The sequence below is a fragment of the Mastomys coucha genome, unplaced genomic scaffold, assembly GCF_008632895.1.
Source record: "Mastomys coucha isolate ucsf_1 unplaced genomic scaffold, UCSF_Mcou_1 pScaffold6, whole genome shotgun sequence".
NCBI classification, from domain to species: Eukaryota; Metazoa; Chordata; class Mammalia; order Rodentia; family Muridae; genus Mastomys; species Mastomys coucha.
The window spans coordinates 52,586,350-52,605,499 of record NW_022196912.1 but is presented as its reverse complement, the minus strand read 5'-3'; the positions used below and the strand labels follow the sequence as shown (position 1 = coordinate 52,605,499).

The 19,150-nt window shown below is 36.0% G+C and overlaps 1 long non-coding RNA gene across 3 annotated transcripts in view; it reads right to left on the bottom strand.

Moving 5' to 3' along the window:
- The window catches only part of LOC116080016, a 35,335-nt gene extending 27,803 nt beyond the window's left edge, over window positions 1–7,532 (bottom strand). For all 3 annotated transcript variants that reach the window (XR_004114281.1, XR_004114282.1, XR_004114283.1), the window contains exons 1-2: window positions 7,269–7,532; window positions 2,708–2,782 (exon numbers count right to left, since the gene is read on the bottom strand). This is a non-coding gene — a long non-coding RNA (uncharacterized LOC116080016). The remainder of the gene's footprint in view (window positions 1–2,707; window positions 2,783–7,268) is intronic.
- Window positions 7,533–19,150: the final 11,618 nt, after the last annotated feature.

Sequence of the window (19,150 nt, the reverse complement as noted above, 5' to 3'; positions counted from 1 at the left end):
AGAAAAGAAAGGAAAAGAAAAGAAGTACACAGAGAAGAAACTATATTCTTGTCTGTCACCTTGGTCTCAAAATGATATAAAGACCCTCATGAGCTAAAATTTGAAACTGTTAGAGAAAAAAAATAAGAAAAGGGCTCTCCCTAAAGTAGTAGCCTGGCTGTGGTTATTTGTTCCTCAACAGGGCTGGCCTCAGTGGAAGAGGATGCACCTATTTGATGCACCAGGGTGAGAAAAACCCAGGGGGGGGCCACCTTCTCAGAGGAGAAGGGGCTGGGGGAGGGTATCTGTAAGGTAGACTGGGAGGGGCAATGTTTGGGATGTAAATGCATAAATAAATATAATTTTTTTTAAAAAAAGAAATGAAAATACCGAACATAATCATAGACAAGAACCACCCATAAAGCACTGTAAGTAAATATTGCAGTAACTGAATGTAATGGTACATTAACTTTAAAGGCTTCTGCATAGCACAGTGACAATCACCAGAATGACATGAATCGAAACATCTGATGTGAGTTAACATCTAACATCTGAAGACAGTAAGCATTCTCAAATCAATCACATTATCAATATATAGGTTAATGACTTGAATAGATAGTTCTCAAATAATAGTGCGAAATTGACCAATACATGCATTGAAAACATGTTCCTTACCCTTAGTCACCAGTAAAATGTAGAACAAAGCTATGTACACTTTTCATGTCATCTCACTAAAAAAGTGGCTATTATAAGGAAACAAACATCAACAAACTCTAGTAAAAATGAACATTTTTATACTGCCCATAGGGATGTAAATTGGTGCACCCACTATGAAAAGAAATGTAAATATTGCTCAGAAAACTCAAAATAACCATATGATCCAGCTCAAGAACTTCTAAATATATCCTCAATCACATCTAAGACAACATAACAGAGATAATATTCATCCATGCTTATTACAGCAGAATTCATATCACTAAAGTTATAAAAACCAGTACAAATTGCAAACTGATAAATAAAAAATATTATATATGCAAAATAGTTTTATTAAGCATAGGAAGAAGAAAGTGATATCATTTTCAGGAAAATTGCTATAAATGTAGATTCACATGTTAAATCAAATGAGAAATACTCAAAAGATAAATAAAACATATTCACTGCACGTCTGGGGTCTAAGCTTAACTGTGACAAAAATGTAGATTGTGGTCTGTATGTTGGGAGAAATAGGAATAAAAGGATGGGTTAGGGTAGGAGATGTTAAAAATGGTTTAAGACAAGATATTTCATAGTTTCTTTGATAATTGCACAGATGTTTTGAAATAGGTGTGTACACATGAAAGTAGGGTGGGAGCTCTTATTTGATTGAAGCAGAGACCAGAGAAGAGGCATGAAGAGAGTGATGGAATGGTATGAGTAATATTGAAATATGCAGATGAAATTTAATCAAATCTATTAGTTTCACACCAACTACCAACTTTATAAAGATACATGGTGATTATGTCGGTAGCATCAAGGATGCACTGTATAAGCAAAATAACCTGGTGATGCTACAAAAATGCTGAAAGTAACAAAAATGTATGCAGTCACTATTTAACTAAAGGAAATGATTCTAGAGCCAAGACGTAGAGGTCCCTTATACATATTTGCAAGCACTGAATTTGTACATAATGATGCACATATGTTAAATCATCTCTGAATATTTATATCATCTAGTATAATGTAAGTACTTTGTAAACAGTCTTTTATATTTCAGGGAATAGTGACAGAAAGACTGCACAAATTTTAATATGGAAAATCAATAATTGGTTGAATTTGTAGATTGGCTGTACACACACACACACACACACACACACACACACAGAGTCACCTCACACACACACATACACATGCATGCTCTTAAACATGTCATCCAGGATATAGAACAGCTAGAACTCACTTATACATTGCTGGTGAGTTTTTAAAATGTTCCTACTATATTGTAAAGTACTATTTTCTTATAAATTTAATGATCTTAAAACTTTCCTACCTATGTATTTAACTGAGAAATTTCATTTCTATAAAGATCCAAGTATAAAAATACCTGTAACAACCATAAAATTCTTATCATTTATTTTTATTGTCTATCTCTTCCTATGTCTTTCTCTCTAGGTACATGTGATGTGTGTGTGTGTGTGTATGTGTGTGTGTGTGTGTGTGTGTGTGTGTGCATGTGTGCATGTACGTATGTAAGTCAAATGACAAATGTAGAATTCAATTCTGATTCTTTCTTTTATCCAATGCTGTTTACTAGGGTTCAACTCACTCTGTCATATCTGGTAGACAAGAGCATTCACCTAATGAGCCATCTCACTAGTCCACAACCTTATTCATAATAGTCACAATCTAATATGAGAAATGATCAATGAATATTAACAAAAGAATATACAAATAATAAATTTGGATAACTTTATCTTACTCAGAATTTAAAAAAAAAGAAACTTAAAATATGGTTGATTTTAAGGACTGAATATTGATCAAACCCCAGAAAGAAAACATTGGTTTGGCCTTAATCTAGTTGTCCAAATTGAGACTATATAGTCAGCCTTAACAAACAAGAATTCTCTAACACTTTCACTAGACATGTCACCACAGAATAGTGTATACCTGTTGTTGGTCTTACAGACCCTGAGTCTGAATTTATTGACAGGAAACAGGGGTCATCAGTAAAGACGTGGAAAAGTGACCTCACCTTAGAATGATTAGGAGTTCAGCTCTCTGGAATAATATTTTTCTTAATCACATAAAAGAAGTTGTTCTTGTTTCACTGTGAAAATTGAAAAAAATTGAATTATACTGAAATGTTGATTTACCAAGAATATGGTTTACCTGTAACATTTAATCCCCATTATATTCTACAGTTGAAAATTGATATCCTTAATTCTGTTTTTTGAAGATATCAGACCATGATAAACATCCATTAAGTAAACTTCTTAATCTTAGATGGACATCCCACATTTTAACCTAAAAAAATGTAAGAAGATGTTGGTATTTTATATGCAGTTTTGGTAAAATTTCAAGTTGTAAAAGTTACTACAGAAATAATGAGCTGTAGAGAGTCAAGACCCCAGGTTGATGACTGTGGGAAGTAGATCATATTAAGAGTTGAGAGGTGATTAATGCCTTAATTTTGTCCATTTTATATAAGATATGATCTGCAATTAGCCTCCAAATTGAAAAACCCTAAAAGTATAAATTTTATCATAAAATCACAAAAAATGAGAAAACTTAACTCATTTTTATGCATCTATAGTAGTATTTAAATATATGCCTGTCACCTTTTTGGCCATTCCGTATGGATGAACAATTAGGTTATTGTGTTCTCATTTAAAGTAAATTACACCCTAGTATAATGTCACTAGCATCTGTCGTTGTCAATCTGTCTAGTTTTCTCAACTCCATTGGTTATAATATAGTAATATCCAGTTATCTTTGAAGTCCTCATTCACATGTAAACTTTATATTTCATATTATTACATCAGTAATAAATTTAATTTAAGCCATATAAACACAATGAAGTTTTAGAGCACAAAAACCATTAAAAACTACAAACAGTAGGCCTCATATACATTACAATAATAAATTTGGATAAATATACCATTCAAAATGATTACAGAACCAGGCAGTGGTGGCACATACCTTTAATCCCAGCACTTGGGAGGCAGAGGCTGATGGATTTCTAGGTTCAAGGCCAGCCTGGTCTACAGAGTGAGTTCCAGGACAGCCAGGGCTACACAGAGAAACCATGTCTCAATAAAAACCCAAAAAATAAAAAATAAAAAACCAAACAAACAAACAAGGCCTGACACTTGCTGATGCTATGGTCTGCTGATACACAGGAGCCTAGCATGGCTGTCCTCTGAGAGGTCCAACAAGCAGCTGACTGAGACAAAAGCAAATGTGTTCACCCAACCATTGGACCCCTGTGGTTGAATTAGGGAAAGGCCAGAAGAAGCTATGAAGGAGGACAGCCCCATAGGAAGACCAGCAGTCTCAACTAAGCCAGATCCCTGAGATCTCTGAGACACTGACCAGGCAGCACACAGGAGCTAGTCCAAGGCCCCTGACACATAGACAGTAGAAGACTGACTGCCTGCTCCGGCCTCAGTGGGAGAAGAAGTGCCTAACCTTCAAGAGACTTGAGGCCCAAGGGAGTGGGGAGGCCTGTTGGTGGTGGACATATCCTCTTGGAGACAGTGGGAAGGAGGAATAGGATCAGGAACTGTAGAAGAGGGGACAGGGATGGGACAACAGCTGGACTGTAAAAAATGAAAGCAATAGTAATAAAGAAAGAAAGCCAAAAAGAAAAGAAAGTCTTGGCTAATACTAGTTAATTTTACTGAACACCATTCTGGGTATTTGCATGAGATTCTCTTTCATGCTTCACATACCAGTATCATCTCCATTATACAGATATAGAAACCGAGGCACAGAAAAAGAGGCTTCAGTGCACTTGCACAGGAGTGCTCAAGCAGCAGTCAGATTGAGAGTGTCTAGCCAAGTAGTCTAGAGTGGAGCCAGCCAGCTACATTGGGTAGGTCTACTATGTGTTAGGTGGTTTATGGGGTGTTTTATATAGATTAGCTAATTCAGACTGTGACATAGGTATAATTATCTCTGTTTGTCAGATGAGAAAACAGAGGTTAACTAATTTGCCAAAATTACATAGTCAGTAAGAGGTTGAATTGAATTTTAGTAACTTGCCAAAGTTTAAAGACTAGGAAGTGAGAACGCTCAGTTTCAAACTTGATTAAATTGTGTTCATGACACTTTGCCTAGGAAAGCAATATGTAATATTTTAAGTATTCTTCATTTTTTTCATAAATTCAATTTATGTCTGAGGCATAAAGATTCAAGCATCTGGACATTTCTTTGCCATGACATGCCTCAGCCTTTAACAATGCCTGATAAATGAGGCATCGCTGTACCCCACAACACACGGGGGACAATGATTGGATTTCCAGCACTGCAGCTGAAACCAAACTGGGGCTTTGAAAGGGGCCTTATAATTGGCTTTGGCTCCTCTTGAGGTTTTCCTAGGATGAAAAAGCTTCTTAGACAAAGAGGGAAATCTTTCCATTAAGTAGCAAGCACTTCATTTCTGTAGAAATCTGTGGATAAGATAACTTACTGATTTCATGTTTCCCTGTGAATGCAATAAAATCCAAAGAAAATTGACAAAAAATATATCAGCACCAATTCATTCCACAGGCATTCCTCAGAACATTCCAGAGCTGGAGAGAAGTATGGAAAATGACTGCCTGGGCATTCCAACTTAAAAATTGAATTTGCCTTCGAGCCTTTGGTGTGAGCATAGGTGCTGCATTACAGCACATATTTGTCACGTGATTTCAAGATACTAGAGAATGAAGCACATGCTTTTTAAAGGTAGGGGGCAAATGCAGGAGAAGCTGATGAAGAGAATCAGCCACTGTCTGACCCTGGTTAAACCAGACAGATTGGTTACAGATAGGCTCATAATGTACCACTTTCATTGCATTTAGAGGCTACTTCAAGGAATATTGTTGCTTATTTGTCCTGATTAAGCTATGCTACCTTTCCTTCACAAGTTAAACAAATATTTTTTTTCCATGGGTCCTAAAAATATTGGAGGCATTTCACAAATGTAGTTTCTCCAGTAGTTTCTATGGTGTGTGTGTATTGGGGGAAGGGGTTGGTAGTTTCAAAAATGAAGCTGAGAGAACGGTAGGTCTGTTATTGTTTTGTTTGGTTCGGTTTGGTTTGGTTTGACTGTTTTAAAATATCACTTTGTGGGCTAAAGAAGTAGCCCAGTTAGTAAAATGTTTTCCATGAAGATCTGTGGACCTCAGTTCAATCCTCGACCCATGTAAGAAGATAGTCATGGTAGCTCATGCTTAGAATCCCAGTGTAGAGGAGGTAGACACAGGCAGATAGATCCCTGGGGTGTTGAGGACAAGCCAGCCTAACTTACTTGACAAGCTCCAAACTAGTGAGGGGCTATGTCTCTGAAAACAAGGTGCATGACACTTAGATAAGCTGAAGTTGTCCTCTGGCCTTTCCATGTATATTCCCAGGCATGTACCTGCACATAGATGAACATGCAAAACTATGCAGAAAATAATCATGTCAGTTTGAGTCTGGGCTCATTCAGAATGGCATGTATTGCAGGTACTAGATATCCACCATCAGGAATATTCTACTTTCCTTAATCTTTCCTCAGAAGCTTGTAAAAATAACCAATGTATTTTGTTAGACCATGTATCTGTCCTGTTGCTTAGCTTTTGAACTTGAATTTCCAAGAACATTTTCAGCAATTCAACAGGATGGCTATGGTGATGATGGACTCCCACCCAGCCAGTTCTGGCATGTGCACTACCTGGCCACAGCCCACACCTCATAGGAAGTTACTCTTTCATAGTTGGCAGTTCTGCTGCAGCACGGAGCCATGGACAACCTGACTGCCCCAGATTCTTTCTCCAAAGAAGGGGTCCCCTGGAAAAAGCAGGAGCCAGCATAACTGGCGGCTAGGCTGAGAAAAAGGTGCTTGGAACAGAGAGAGAGAGAAAAAAAAAGAAAAACAAGCAGGTTGGGGTCTCCTTGCCAGGACTAACATGGGTGGGAAAATCTGTAGCTCTGGTTTGGAAGAAGAAACTGTAAGGTGAAGAATACTTTCCTTTCGAATAGTGTTTGAACTCTCTCCTGTTTTGGATTGTGATTTATAATTCACTGTGTGTGTGTGTGTGAGTGTGTGTGTGTGTGTGTGTGTGTGTGTGTGTGTGTGTGTGTGTGTATTTAACTGTGGCTGTTTGTGGCTTTTTTTAAAAAAATTGCATTAAGTCAAATACAATAAAAGAAAAATAACAAATGGTTATTCTCCAGATTATAACAAAGTTGTGTATAGTGGTGCTTTTGAAATTGACTTTGAAAAGTTTTGTAGGAGAAAATAGAGATAGAGGCCGAAAACATCACACAGTGTATTAAGTGTTTCATACATAGTAACTCATTTGGGTGCTCATAAATGTACTTATGGAGCAATTATATTCTCTGTTCTGTTGATGTAGAATTTAAGGTGCAGAAAAATTAGCTGACTTGTCTGGAATTATACAACGCAAACCTGCTATGTGGCTCTGCTGTTGTTCAAAATAAAACAGCATGTTTGTCACTGCACAGGGACTTAGATGAATTTGTCCTCATTAATCTTCATTACACAACTTTGTCACTAACAATATCATGTACCACACACAAATTTACATATTTTCACAACTACTGACCTGGACAGTAAATTAGACTATTTCAGTCACTGCAAGAAGTACCATCAAATTGTGCTGGGCTGGCACCCAATGCTTCACACTATATTGGTAAACCAGCACCTGAATACCTCATTCAATTGCTGGACAGACACAGTTTCACACTCCAGTGCTGCACTGGCAACAAATGCTTCACACTCCAGTGTTGCACTGGAACCCAATGCTTCACATTTCAGATGAAGAAGCAGATCTTCAGAGAGTTCCTGACTGCACTGCAAATAGCTCTGATGTTAGATTTTCTCAGTCTCCTTCATGCCATCACATTGTGATATCATAAAGAGTTTACATATTACAGAGTGTTAGGTAACATTTAGATACATGGGTACATAGCTTAAAGCATATGAAACATGTTTATCTCATCCTTGCCATGTAACAAAAATATTCTAGATCCTTTCTGCTGCTGTCATTCTTATGAAATACAATATATACAAAATAATTCATCTACTGTTCAATAGAACTTATTTCTCCAGTTTAAATGTTGCTGTGTGTGAGAAAAAACTGAAAGTATATATATTTAACTAAATAGCATGCTTGGGGGAGTTAATTTCTTTATGACATAGCAAAGCAATAAGAAACTTATACTTTCTTTTGCAGAATCTTAATGTAAACTCTGAGAATGACTTTAACAGGACTATTCATTTCTGTAAATAACACTTCTCTAATTAAACCTATTCATAACATTGACAGGACAGAAATGTTAATACGAAACTTTGATGAACAATTTATTTTTAAATTACTTTTTAAGTCACAACCATTACTATAAATCTGTATAAGTTAAGACTTTTTGTAGTTATAATAGTTATCTCAATAAAACAGTTCAAAGGAGAAAATTATTACTTGGTTCATGGGTTCAAAAGTTTCGACCCATGAACACTTGGATCTGTTGTTTCTGGGCCAGTAGTGAGGCAGAACATCATGGTAGGAAGCATGTAGGAAAACAAGCAATGGTGCTCATCTCATGGTAGCTACAAAAAAAGAATAAAATAGAAGGCCGACATGAAAAGCCACCTTTCTAAAGCATGTCCCATCACCTTCTTTCTGCAATCATTTCCTTCTAATTCCATCAGATTACTAAATGTCAATGGATGAATCCATTGATTAGGTAAGAGTCCTCCACAAGCTGGAAATTATGCCTCTCTACACAGGAACATTGAGAAAACATTTTATATCCAATTCACAATATAATATTTTCTCTACGTCCTTTCATGAAAGAACAAGAATTCTACTCAATTATACTTAGAATTGAAAACAGTACATTTTGTTTAATATCTTTGAAATGTTTTAAATTTTAATCTTCATAAAATTTTGAAATTGTAATTTTCTTTATACTTTTATATAGTAATACAGAGAATATGTATTTTGCACATAGATTATAACCAAATAGTAGTTTTTCTCAGAATTACTTAATGCATTGTATCACACAACTCTTTATTTTCCTTCATCATTTTTTCTCGAGATGCTAAGAGCAACCAACCAAAAAAATAATTTTCCAATTTCTTCCCCATCTTGTAGAGAGCTTTGTACACTGAATCCCCTAATTCATCAAGATAATCAAGGGCACTAGCATCTTTAACCTTGAAATATAGTTGTGACCACGGGTCTTCAGTATTCTCTGAGCTCCCAGGAGGGAGAGAATTTGGAGAGGCTTCGATAGTTGAAGGGGCTGATGGATTCTCAAACCATCTCCAGATTTTTAAAAGATGCATCCTTATACTTCTGCTCCTGTAGAGCCACTCCGGGTACCAATTTTGTATTAGTCAGGGTTCTCTAGGGTCACAGAACTTATGGTAGTCTCTATGTAGTTAAGGAATTTATTGGTGACTTATCCAATGGTCGACAACCATTGGATAACTCCCAACAATGGTCTGTAGCAGCTGTGATATGGAAGTCCAAGGATCCAGCAGTTGCTCAGTCCCACAAGGCAAGCAGGTGAAGCAGAGTGAGCCTTCTTTCTTCCAATGTCCTTATATAGGTCTCCAGCAAAAAGTGTGGCCCAGATTAAAGGTGTGTGCCACAATACCTTTAATCCCAGATGACCTTGAACTCATAGATCTTCCTATCTTAATCTTCTGGGATTCATAGCCACTATGCCTCAAGATCTCCATGCCAAGATTCAGGTCGGAAACTTGTATTTCTCAGCCTCCAGATTAGGGCCAGGTGAGCCTTCTAACTCTGGATTGTAGTTCATTTCATATATAGTCAGTTGAAAACCAGGAATAGCCACTAATGGGATATCCAACACTCTGGCTCAAACTGGTGAAGATAGGAAGCCTCTTAGATCTATTTAACACTACACAAAAGAGCTGGCATTTCAAAGCCAGATGGGACTGAGACAAAAACCACCTAAACATTTTCTATTTCTCTCTAGTTTTATCCTTCCTAATGATACTATTTCATCAATTTTTAAATTTGCATCAACTTTATTAATTTTGATATTATTGTATTTTTTCCATTTTTTGTCCCTTTATGAATTTCTGAGCTTTTATTTCTAGACCAATATTTCTACATCTTTAACAACATCAGACTTACATATAAGATGCAGAAAACACTGCTTTCTAGCCTATATGTCCACAGATAGATAGATAGGCAAATAGATAGATGATGATGATGATGATGATGATGATGATGATGATGATTATAGATAGATGATAGGTAGATAGATGTAGAGATATATAGATACATGCATATATAAATGCATACATATATACATAGTTACATAATAGTATATACCTATATACATGTATATGGAAACCACAATGTATCCTATTGGGTTTTTTCTGAGAAATACTGTGATGGATAAAAGCATATAGACATAAATATAGATATAGATATACTAAATAGGCTATGCATAAACACACAAACATGCTATTCTCAATAGATGTGCTATCACATATATGTCTGTGATATATATAACTATAATACATATGGTATATGTATAGAATATGATACTTATTTATGTAGTATCCAAAATATAAAAAAAAATTATGGTTTAAATATATTTCAATTATAGCATATGAAAGAAGAATCCAAGTTTAGGACATATGGTGGCAAATGAACCCATTAACAGAAACCCTCAAATCAACAGCCCTAGCTGTTTGGAATAGTGCATCTGGAAGAGCAGCAATGATTTGTACATCATCAGATTTGATTTATTAGTTAGATACCTTGAAATAAAAGGTTTTTAGAGAATGAGTAGTACAAGACCAAATAACGGAAGAGAAAAACAATTCTAAGAATAAAGATGACTCTTTAATAGATAGATAGATAGATATTTTATATAGATATCTATTTTAGATAGATAGATAGATAGATAGATAGATAGATAGATAGATAGATAGACACATATACACACATACATACATGTATCATAAAAATAAAAAAACCAAAAGAGTTAAATGGATTAAGGAACCAGTCATTTCTCCCATTGACTACAATAGTTAAAATTGTACATTTTTTGCATTTTATTATATCATTTGGATTTTATTTGCATTATTTATTACATTAATTGTATTATTCATACACAAATTATATTTCTTTCTTTAAATCTTCAGATCATCTAAACTATTTTAGTAGCACATGTGTCACTGTGCTAATTTTATATTAAATTGATACAAGCTATAGTCACTTGAGATCTGGGAATCTCAACTGAGAAATTACTTTTAAAAGACCAAACTATAGGCAAACTTGTAGGAAATTAGTGATTGATGAGGGAATGTCTATCTCAGTGTAGATGGGCTTACCCCAGTGCTGGTGGTACTGGGTTCTATAAGAAACCAAGCTGATCAAGCCAATAAGCAATGCTCCTCCATAGCCTCCACATCAAATCCTGCCTCCAGGTTCTTGCCCTGTTTGAGTTCCTGTTCTGACTTCCTTCGGTGACAGGCTATTATTATCTGTACATGTAAGCGAAATAAATCTTTTCTTCCACAAGTTGCTTTTGGTTGTAATATTTGACCACAGCAATCAAAACTCTAACTAAGATAGCCACTATAAGTTGGGTTAATGTATATTAATATTCAATTGTGAAATAAGTAGCAACTTTGTTTATATACATATATATATACGTATATACATATATGTATATACGTAATGTATATATGCATTACATATGTATATAAACAAAGTTGCTACTTACTTGCATATATGTATATACATATATATAAATATATATATATGTGTGTGTGTGTGTGTGTGTGTGTGTGTGTGTGTGTGTGTGTGTGTATTTGCACCATGATCAAGCAAACATACTTGTTACTTTTTAATGATGTCTCATATTGTAATGCTTATCTCTATCGACTTCCCACACTTGGGATCACCTGGGAAGAAAGTCTCATTTTGAGATGAAAAAGAAAGTCTCATTTTGAGACAAGACTTGCCTGTGAGTGTATCTGTTGCAAATTGTCTAGATTGCCTTGATTGATGGGCATAACCATTCCCTGGTTTTGGGCTCTGGATTATAGAATAGAGAAAGCCATGTAACCAGCAAGCACACACACATGCACTTCTCTCTATTACACTTTTGTGACTACTTTGAGTGTCTACCACTTTGGATTTTTAAAAATAATTTTATGTAACCTGGAATCACGAGTTAAACTTTTCCCCCTAAACTGTTTTTACTTGAGATATTTTATCAAGCAACAGAAATGAAACTAGTGTAGCTACTGTGTGTCAGATTCTCTGTAGAATTCTCTGTATTTCTTCCCCTGGAGGCATTTCTTCTTTCATCTACAGATAAAACATTAATTCTCTTGAGAATGCGTAACTACTAATGATGTAGTTAAACCTAGTCCCCATGTCTATATGATTCTGTTAACATTAGGATGTATGGAATATTTACCAGAAAATACTGGTGTTTTCTCCAATGATTATCAAAAATAAAAGTATTTCTGATGTTTAAAAATGCTTCAAAGAGTTCCATGGGGATAAAAGTTTTGAGTTGTCTTTGTGCTCTGCTCAATAACAGAGAAGTTATAATAAAAGTTCTGTCATGGTCAGACACGGCGTTGTACTTATGCTACTGTCTCTTCACATTCTCCATAAAAAGTTTATGTTGCACAGATCATAAAGAATACAACTAAAGCCAGGGACTGGCAGATCAGAGTTGATGTAATTGGTGCTCTGCAAACTCTCTTCTTATGCACTACTTGTAGAAAACACATAAGACTTCACAGACATCTGTTTCTGAGGTTATAAAACTGTATCATATACAGACCTCTAATAGCTTAAACAAAATCTATTGTATTGGAAACTAACATCAGTCAAGATACATTATCATTAAGCAACCTTTCCTTCCATATCTTATAAACTATAACTACTCATAGTGTTGATTAGTCAAAAGACAAATTTATATTCTGTATTTGGTAAGAACTTATAAAGTTAAAATAGCATTGTATATTATAATGGATTACATTTTAACCCATCATAACTATTTTGAACTTTGATAAGAATTGAGCTAAAATCTTTTGAAGATCATCTAGGGTGACCTGCAACAAAATGAGATGAGCTTAAAAAAAAATAAGTGGGCTGGAGAGATGGCTCAGCGGTTAAAAGCAGTGACTGTTCTTCCTAAGGTCCTGAGTTCAATTTCCAGCAACCACATAGTGGCTCACAACCATCTGTAATGAGATTGGATGCCCTCTTCTGGTGTGTCTGAAGACAGCTACAGTGTACTTACAGATAATAAATAAATAAATCTTTTAAACAAATAAGTAACAGCAACAACAACACTGGCTCCTCTAGGTAAGTAAGCTTATGGATTTCACTGTTGCAGGGCCACAGATGAATAAGTGGACAAGGCAAGTAAGTGACCAATTAAAATTAAAATAAATAAAAATAAAGCAATGGCTTGATTTTGACCTTGAGCCAAGAATCCAAGAATCTAATTTGTGCCTGCTCAATAATCTTTCATACATTCACTACTTTTCATCAAATGTGGGCTTGGAATATATAAAACAGACCAGGCAATCTGAGTATTTTTTGTTTTGAATCTAATGTCTCTAAGTCTTTACAGACATAACAAGGCTATCATTTGGTATTCTTCCATTTGAGAGAGAGAGAGAGACAGAGATAGAGGGAGAGGGAGAGGGAAAGGAAAAGAGAGAGGGAGAGGGAGAGAGAGAGGGAGGCTGGGAGGGAGGGAGGGAGAGGGACAGGGGGAGGGAGAGAACTGTTCTGGAGAACAAGCCAAACAGAATCAGAGAAAGAAGAAATAAAGATCTAACAGGAAAGTTAGGACCTCTAAATTCAACTTTGACTAGTTACAAAGACTAATGAGCACTTTGTCTTTGGCTCAACTCCTTAAAACTGGGTATGTGTCACTTGCATCAAAAGGTTACATGGCCACCAGGATTTCATTTTAAGAGAAGCATTTCCATTTAATCCCAGGCAGTCCATGCACACATCTTACAGACTTATCATTTCCATATCTCCTTGTACCCCATATCATTGGTCCAGAGAAATACCAACCCCCTCAAACCCAGTCCCTGAATACTGACACACTTTCTTACTGTCATCCTTGAGCTGATCTGGATCTCTTTTCTTCTAGTGTTACTGCTCTACAATCTCAGAAGTTTAGGGCTAAACTGTGGCAATAGCTCAACTGTTTCCCACACCCACCACTTTTATCCTCTTAGGAAGCATACTTTATATTAATTGCCAAATGAATCTTCTCAAGGGTGGAGTTATTGATGTGCATCCTTGTGAATAATTTCAGTTGGATCATATAAAGCAGAAGCTCCAAAGCATGAATTGATTAAGTCCTACAAAACATGATGTCAGATTCAGCATTATGTACAGGTCTCTTGTAACTACTGTGCATATAGTCATGTTCCATGGTGGTAAAGTTATTCTATTTCTTGGACACACTAATCTGTTTACACAGATCTTTCTTCTTCTTATGTTTCTACTCACTTATACTTGGATATTAGCCACAAAGTACAGAATACTGATGATAAAATCCACAGACCCAAAGAGACCACATTCATTATCTGTCATTGTTGTTCATGCTGCTGCTAGTGCTGTTATTGTTCTTGAATTCAAGATAAATTCAAAGATTTATACTTCTTGATCTTGTGATATTCATCTGCATGAATATGTTCATTATGATATACTTCTGGTTATATTCTATAAACACTAATTCCTCCTTGTATTTAAGAAAATCTAAGGCTGTGTGCTATATGTGTCTTCTCTACATTCAATATCCCTATTTCTTTGAAGCCATAGTAGCTTCATCAATAGACTGGTGATTTCTAATTTTCCAGTTTTATTTGCTTCTTGGGTTTGGTTATTTACTGAGGGTATGTGATCTGGATGCTTTTCATTGCTCTCCCTACTCATGCTTCACATTTCTTTGTAGCAGAAAGAAAATGTGTGACATTTATTAATATTACTATGGGCTATTGTACTCTTTTTCTTATGCATATAACGTATATACACATACCTTTAGCTTTAAACTGAGTTCAAGCTCTCCTTATATTAATTGATGAGAACAATCACTCTACTCTTTTCAGCATTGATGATAGCCTCATAGAATATTCTGATTATAGCTGTACCACTGGAACCCACCCACATCACTACTTCTTACTACTGACTAGAGATCCTTCTAAGTTTATTTAGCAGGATAAACAGATGTTGGCATAGCCAAGTACACAATTTAAAGCCCCAACAGTAACCATGAAACTCAATCAGATTTTTTTTTGCTGTTACTTAGCATTTCTTCCTAAGCCTTGCCTTTTTAAGCTGTAAATGGAAGGGAAGCAAAAGGATCCTATTTATTTCTGTAAAGTGCCTGCCTGCAACACTAATTCATTCATTTTTGAATCAGAGACTGGCTGAAGCCAGCAATACTGTGACTCATTCGTTTGCAATAAAAACAGTCTATATTCTCAACCCAGATCACTGAAGCTTCCCAAGGCAGTAGAGTTTAGGTAAAGTGAGTTTAGTTTTAATTCTTATATCACATGATGTTAAATGCTAGATTATTAGAGCATTAGGTGTGCTGAAAAACCCTCCATCCTCAGACAAGACATGCTGGATACAGTCTGTGCATTCTGGTAAATACATCAAGGTAATAATTACTTCCACATTTGCCCCTTTAAAGGTACAGTTTTTACTTGGGGTCAGGTTGCCCTAACACACACCCAATGTATTTCAGATTTCTGTGTAATTAAAAGAAAAAGCATTGCTGAGGTGAGCCAAATTCATATATGGGCTCTTTGTGTAAGCTATTTTAGAGCTACAAAGTCTGCGTCTCCATGCTTATAGACAGTTTGTTTCCTATGATGGCTTCCTGCCATCAATTGGAGCAGCATTCTTATAGTGCCCCAGATCCCAATATGAAAAGAGTTTACTTGTTTTATTATTTTTTTAAAAGAAAGAGTTCTTATGTATTTTTTAAGACAAGAGGACTGGTTTGCATTTTCAATACCCCAATATGGACAGAGTAAAAGAGGTGATACGTTTCAGGAAAGGAGTGAATCATAATGCCAGTGGAAAGAATGAGCTCGTTTTCTTCCTTTGGAAGCAAGAGAAAACATATATGATACATTTTCTCCATGGAAAAATAGGGGCTGAGAATATTATGGCACACTTGCAGAAGACAAAGCAAATGGAACAAAATGCTTTGATGTGAAACAAAACTAATTTATATTATTTATAAATTGAGTAAGTTCTGTTGTGCTGGTTTTCATTCTGGTACATAAAAGAATTAAAGTAAAACAGACAATATCATACCACCTCCCAATCATCCTCATGTCTAGGATTTTATCAACAATCACACAAATTTCTGGTTAGTCCTATGCTGTCATTTCAAGTCAGTAAAGTGTGTCCCTGAGAATTAGCCTTTGAGTATGACCCTTTAAAAACTGCTTATTGGTTTGTGTTGGTTTGAGAAAGGATCTTGCAATGTCTGCTCTACCATTTAATCCTCTTATTTGAGCCAGCACACTGCTGGGATTACAGGCATAAGTTGCCACACTTAATAAGAAGGCCTTTGATACTCCTTTACTAATACCTATTGCATACAGAACCGTTTCCCTAACCTTGACAGTTTTTTCTTTCTTTTTAATTAGACATTTTCTTTATTTACATTTAAATGTTATCCCCTTTCCTGCTTTCCCCTCCAAAAACCCCCTATCCCATCCCCCCTCTCCCTGCTCACCAACCCACCCACTCCTGCTTCCTGGTCCTAGCATTTCCCCTACTTTGGGGGCATTAAGCATTCACAGGACCAAGGGCCTCTCCTCCCACTGATGTCCAACAAGGCCATCCTCTGCTACATATGCTGCTGGAGCCATGGGTTCCTCCATGTGTACTCTTTGGTTGGTGGTTTAGTCCCTGGAGGCTCCAGGAGTACTTCATATTGTTGTGGTTCGTGCTATGGGCCTCAAACCCCTTCTTTAGGTGACATTTCTTTGTGGATTATTTTCAGGATTTCCAAAGCCAGTCATCAATGTATTGGAGAATCATTAGATTTTTCTGTACTATTTAAATTATTGTTTATGCTTTCAGATTAAATGCTAATTTAAAATGACACAAAATTTTATCTATGTTTTGTAAACAATAAAGGTAACATGCTTTCTTTGAATAAAATGTGTGTCTGTTCAGAGACAATCAAAGAGAAAAGCCAATTGAAAACCCACGTGCAATGTTTTTATGTTTTATTACAGAGTATTTAAACTAAAAAGCCAGAATTGTGGTGCCAGATACATTACTGTGGTGGTTAGCTCTTTGGCATGCTGTCAATATGAAGAATGTATATCTGGGGTAGGATGGTGGATAAAAGGAAAGGTCACAGTTTTGATAGTGCACAGCCTCAGACGGTGAAAACCTGTCTGTTCCAGATCTATCTGGCCTATCCTGGAAACTGCCATGTGCTCAACTGCACCCTTACAGATTGTGGAAGAACTTCTCCATGGGAACACAGAGGAGTTTTTGTTTTTGTTTTTGTTTTTTTATATAATACATTTGAATTAAGTTTTAATCTATAAGTGAAAAAGTTTATATGTGCGAATGGCAAATCTATGTTTAATTGCTTTGTTTTGCAAATGAGAAATAAAAAATTTAGTAGAAGCTCTTGAAGTATGTCTTTATTATCATTTATTACAACTTTAGAATGAGTGAACCCACAGTCTTACTATTTACATTTTCAAAATACCATCTTTAACCACACACACACTTATTTACCTCTAAATTCTAACTAAGCTGTCAGCACCCTCAGAGCAGGGCGTCGTTGTATGCTTAATTATAAAAGTAGCTCAAGCAGTTAAAGTGAAATAGATACCTCATTTTGAAAATGAACCAATGCCACACTAGAGTGTAGGAATTCCATAGTATAAGTGAAAACACTTTGGAGCTGGAGAGATGGCACAGTAGGTTAATGCAATTGCCACTCTTCCAAGGGACTCAAGTTCAATTCCCAGCACCTACATGGTGTCTCACACCTATCAGAAATTCCAATTCCAGAGAATTTAACACCATTTTCTGGCCTCCATAATTACCAGGCATGCACATGATACCATGTATACAGTCAATACATATAAAATAAAATTTAAAATATTTAGAATGTTTAAAGTACCTGGGTATCATCTTCAATATATTCTAATTTCTTCTTTTCTTCTTTTTATTAGATATTTTCTTTGTTTACATTTCAAATGATATCTACTTTCTCCAGTTTTCCCTCCAAAAAATAAAACTCCTGTTCCCTCCCTTCTCCCCCTGCTCAACAACCCACGCTGGCCCTGACATTCCCCTACACTAGGACACAGAACCTTTACATGACCAAGGGCCTCTCCTCCAATTGATTACCAACTAGGCTACATATGCAACTGGAGCTATGAGTCCCACCATGTGTACTCTTTGGTTGGTGGTTTAGTCTGTGGGAGCTCTGAGAGTACTAGTTAGTTCATATTGTTGTTAGTCCTAAGGGGCTGCAAACCCTTCAGCTCCTTAGGTCCTTTCTCTTGCTCCTTCAATGGAGACCTTGTACTCAGTCCAATGGATAGTTGTGAGTCTCTACTTCTGTATTAGTTTTACACTGGCAGAGCCTCTCAGGAGACAGCTATATCAGGCTCCTCTCAGCCAGTACTTGCTGACATCCACAATAATGTCTGGGTTTGATGATTGAATATGGAAAGGATTCCCAGGTGGAGCAGTCTCTGGACTGTCCTTCCTTCAGTCTCTGCTCTATAGTTTGTCTCTGCAACTCCTTCAATGGGTATTTTGTTCCTCCTTCAAAGAAGGATCAAAGTACCCATTCTTAGGTCTTCCTTCTTCTTGAATTTCTTGTGATTTGTGGATTGTATTTTGGTAAAAAAAAAAAAAAAAAAAAAAGGCAGTTTCTTCAGTCACTCATAGTTTTCTACACTGTAGAAACTTTAGGTGCTTTAGGTGAACCTCACAATGAATCTGTTTGAATATCTGTATTTACAGTTGGTAACCTCTGAATCTTAATTATTCCTGGACAATTAGAAAAGTTTTATTTTATAAAGTAGTTGACAGAATGAAAATATCAGCACCAGAACAGTTTTTCATTTTTGTTTTGTTTTGTGTTGTTTTACATAGGATTTAGGTTTTATTTTAATAGAGCAAAGTATACAATACATTTTAAAATAGTAAGATTTGACCTTAGTCCTGAAACAATGGAAGACTTGGTATCTCACACTTAATCTTAGAGCTGAGGGTCTTAGAAGGGGAGAAGGGACAAAAGCATTGACGTCTGGATGCCCACATCATCTGCTAACTTTCTAACAGAGTAAGAACTTCAAACTGTACTAGGCTCCCTGATTAATTAAGACTTCCCATTTCTCCCACAAGTTGATGGTGTCCATGTCCAACTCTAGTAATCCCAG